The sequence below is a fragment of the Tupaia chinensis genome, unplaced genomic scaffold, assembly GCF_000334495.1.
Source record: "Tupaia chinensis unplaced genomic scaffold, TupChi_1.0 Scaffold143766_1, whole genome shotgun sequence".
In the NCBI taxonomy this organism is placed as follows: Eukaryota; Metazoa; Chordata; class Mammalia; order Scandentia; family Tupaiidae; genus Tupaia; species Tupaia belangeri.
In genome coordinates, this window is record NW_006203615.1 from 726,300 (window position 1) to 731,231 (window position 4,932).

Here is a 4,932-nt window from a genome sequence, read left to right on the forward strand (position 1 = left end):
TAGCATGTGAGTTTTCTTCATAATGGAATTTTCTACTGCTTTTGGTTCAGACTGCCAACAACATTTTTGTAATTAATTTAATATTAGATGGACATGATGAAACATACTTCTCATCTCTGCAGGAGACAAGATAATTGGGGACAGATTATTCTTTTATTCTAAAGTGGTAATACTTCTCATGTCTTGCATCAATATTTTTCTTGTAATATATTGAAGGAAGCGTAGAAGTGGGTGCATGTGCACCCTTATTGTCCAACCAAAAATGATTCAAAATATGTTCATATGTGTCTTGATTTTAATTATTACCCATTGGAGTTATGGCTATTAAGTTGTTTTTAAAAATTATTTTTAAATTGTGTAAAAGAAAACAACTTACATTACAATGACATTTTGTGAGATCAGAGAATTTTAACTCTATCATAAACACAATGACTAACACATGTTAGTTACTCAATAAAAAATTGTTGAGTTCTTCCCTTTTATTTTCCTATGTGGAATATGATAAAATAAGGCTCATTAAAATCAGAATAAAAACTAACAGAACAAACACTAAGGTAAAATTATACAATTTTTAAAGCCATATTTGTTGTAATCAGAGTTTTTAGAAATTTTCATTTTTATTTTTCCTCTCTTTTTTAGAGATTTTTGCTATAGGGTACATGTGCTCACTGGAGAGACAGAGACATAGAAAGCAAGAAATCACTCCATCGAGGGGCTGGCCATACTGCAATCCCTTCTCCTCCATCTTCTCTTGGGATTGTGGGCACATATGCACACTCGTCCAGCATGAGTTTTAAGCTGCTGCATCCAGGACTCAAACTACAGTCAACTATGTGAGTGTCCAGTACTGTAACCATTACGCCACCATCTGCTGGTCCCATGTATTTTTTTTTTTCTCTCTTGAAAGGGTCCTCAGGAGAAAATTTAACTTGGTCATAAAATTATGCATTATCTATCAGAATCTTCATGACCGAAGGATACTGACTTTCTAAGCATGGAACAAACTGCCACAAATTCATGATTTACCTTCATCATGTTGCTGCCATGTAAACATTCATTTATAAGGCACATTATTTATACTTTTTTTACATTAACTTCTTCAAATGTACTTCAAGAATTTTATTTTTATTACAAAGTTATTTTGAGGCTTTAAGTGTCAATATTTTCATGAATCCTTACTCATGTATCTAGCTGTGGGCTTAAAAGTTCAACCTCAGGTGTCTGGTGTGTGTGTGTGCATGCCCAGGATCCTGAGAGGAGAAGGGAGGAGAAGGGATTGGGCCATGGCCATCCCTCCTGGGGGGATGATTTCTTGCTTTCTGTCTCTCTGTCTCTCTCTGTCTTTCCGGAGAGCGCACGCGCCCTACAGCAAAAACCTCTTCCCCCCCAAAAAAAAAGTTCAACGTGAGGGACTAGCAGATGGCAAAGTGGTTTCGTGACTGGGCTCCCACATGCCTGACTGTGGTTCAAGTTCTAGACCAGGCAGCTTGAAACTCATGCCAAGCTTGAGTGCATGTGTGCCCAAAATCCTGAGAGGAGACTAGAGGAAAAGGGATTGTGGTGTGGCCATTCCTCCTCGGGGGATGATTTCCTGCTTTCTGTTTCTCTGTCTGTGTCTTTCTAGGGAGTTCACGTGCCCTATAGCAAATAAAATTTTTAAAATTAATTTAAAAAATAAGAGAGTTAAAACTAAACTCTTTAGTTCTAGCTCTAGTCATTCACACCCAAGGAAATGGTTTGATTAGTTTAGGAGTTGATTTAAAGAATAAAAATAGGGCCAGCATGCAGTGTGGAGGTTAAGGCTGCTGGATCCCATTTGACCAATTTCCTGATTCAATCCCAGACTCCATGGCCCAAGGATCACACTGGGAGCATGAGTGTGTATGCCTATGGTTCCAAGAGGAGAAGGGATTGTAGCACCACCTCCCCCATGGGGAGGGGGGCAGATTTCTCACTTCTCTTTCTCCCTCTCTCTCTGTCTCTGGCAAGCACACATGCCCTATAGCAAAAACTGGAAAGAAAATAAATAAAAATAAAGAGAAAGCAAACAAAATATTCAGTTTTCTTAAGCATCTCTTCTTTCTCATCCTATTAATTTGAATCAATTTCCTATCAATTTCATCTCTACATTCACCTTTGGCACATTGTTTTATACGACTACCTCTTATGATCCTGGACCAGGCCACCATTTTCGATTTTCTAGACTAATGTAGAATCCTCTAAAAAAATTCTATTTTTACAATTGGCTTTTCCAATATGTTCTTTCAAAGGAACAGGCAAAATAATCTTTTTTGAAACCTAAAAATAACACATGGTGCCCCGATTGCTTCAAAGTCTTCAATGGCTTCTCTGCACTTAGAGTAACATCCAAATTTCTCACCATGATAATCTTTGCCTGCTCTAGCCTCGGCCTACTTCTCTCTAAAGTACTATAGGTTGCCCTACTTTCATCCTCACGAAGTAGAGTTTTTCCCCACCTTGTTTAGTCTGTGCTCTCTGTCTGGATCACACTTCCACTGACTTTTGTCAATGCCATTATCTTTGCAAATCAGTTCTCTGCTTTCATACTAACTCTCTAAGAATAGCTTCTCTGATTAACATATTGATTTTTACAAACCACTAGATTTCTTCCCACCATCAAAATTTTAGTAATATCAGTAGAAGTTTTATTGTTTTGTTTGACTGGAACCAGAAGCTGATTGGAAAATGTGATCAACTATTAAAAAGATAGTTAAAGATTAGAATTAGGGGCCAGCAAGTGGCATAATGGTTAAGGTTCTGGACTCCCAAGTTGCTGACAGCAGTATGAGTCCCAGATCCAGTGGCTTAAAATTCACATCAGATGTATGTGTGTATATGCCCAAAATTCCTGGAGGAGAATGGAGGAAAAGAGATTGTGGTGTGGACATCTCCCCTGTGGGGTGATTTCTCACTGTCCCTCTTAATGTCTCTATCTCTCCAGCAAGTGCACATGGCCTGTGCCAAAAAAAAAAAAAAATTAAAGAAAATAAAAGAGTAGAATTAATTAAAATTAGATGTATCTATAAATTAACATTTTATTTTCATTTAAATGTACATATATGTTTTGCTTTGCTGATGTATTGCTAGAGGGGCAAGAATTTTTCTTTAAGCATATTGTTGAATGATTGGAATTATTTTAGATCTTTCTTGTAATAGCATAATTCATACTGCTTTGGTTATGATTTCTAACTTTAATTGTTTAAGTCAAATGAGAACCTAAAGACAACTGAGAAGCTATAAAAATGTCAATTCTTTCTAGAGTTTGATTTTTTTTATTTTTTGCAGATATATCTCACATACCTAATTTGATTATTTGTTTTTTATGATCTTTTTGCTTTGTTTCTTGGCGAATTATTCTTACCAAATTCTTCCTACAGCTTTTCTCTTTTTAAAATTTCTTGTACTAATCACATAGGGACTTCTTTTATCTTGTGCTTGTTCTCTTCCAGTGGCAAGTTTTATTGTCCAGACCTGGAAATGGCAAAAATTGCTTTCACTCACACCCTATTGGCCTGTCCTCAGTCATATGATCACACTTAAATGCTAAGGACGCCAGGAAATGTTGTCCAACTGTGTGTTCAGGAAGAAGAGGAAATGGGTTTGATTAGCAGCTAGCAAGTCTTGGCAAAACTCTCCCTTAAGTTCACTCTAATATTATGATACAACTGGACCCTATTTAATATAGTAAATTCACAGAACACAATAAAGTTTTACAAGTATTATTTGTTCTGGAATGCTCCACGTCTCAGTCGCTCCCTTCTGCTTTCCAAAATCTCCTGATAAGTATTGCCTACAAAAACAAGCTAGGATGAGACATCTTACTGATGGTGTGCCCTTTTAGAAACCATTCCAGATTCATGCATACAGGATCAGAAAAACCCTTTTGAAAACAAAGCACATGTACTATGAGAATCATAATTTCAGTTCATATTATGGTTGGGCTAATTTCAAAACATTAAAATATTAAAATTATTTGTATATATCCTTGATCTACCAGATCTTTCCCTTAGCTCTCATTTACCTACTTGGTGTCTGCCTGAGTGTGAAAAGAATAAATGGCATCAGAGCTGAATCAGGCTGGTTTCATTAGCCAAGAACATCTTCCACACAGATAGATTAAGCCTGTGTAGACCCATCTGAAGTGGGGCTGGTAGGTGGTGTGGTGGTTGAGGGTGCTGGATCTCACATGGCCAACGGTGGTTCAAGTCCCAGACCTGGAGGCTTGCTTTCTAGCTTTACTTCTCTCTCTCTGGTCAAATTAAAATAAATCAATAATGTTATAGAAAATAATTCTTTAAAAACAAAAAAAAAACTATCTGAAGTTACCAAAAATACCATCTCACCAAATAATCCTGCTACTCATCAATGATCAACTATGATTTCCTTTTTTTTTTTTCTTTTGGAGAGTTTTTTTGCTATAGAGTGCGTACACTCACCAGAAAGATAGAGACAGAGAGATAGGAAGTGAGAAATCACCCTCCCCAGGGGGGATGGTCACACTGCAATTTCTTTTCCTCCATTCTCCTCTTGAGATCTATGCACATGTGCTCAGTGTGAGTTTAAGCCACTGAGTCCGGGACTTGAACCATGGTCGACTACTGGTCGACTACATGGGAGTTCTCAAATTTAGCCATTACTCTAACTGCTGGTCCCAATCAACTGTGATTTCTAAGATCCAGTGTTAAAGAGTATTTGCTGGCTTTATCTATTGTCAAAGGATTTCTGACAAAATACTAAGATTTTAATGAGAAAGAATAATAAATTATCCCCAAATTTGCATTCTAATTTTATTATAAATCAATGTATTATCTGATTGTATACAAATGGCCAAAGGCATGCAACAAAGAACTGGTAAAAATTTAATGGCAAAGATGGGGAGAATAAAAAACTGGAATAGTTTTGAAAATAAGA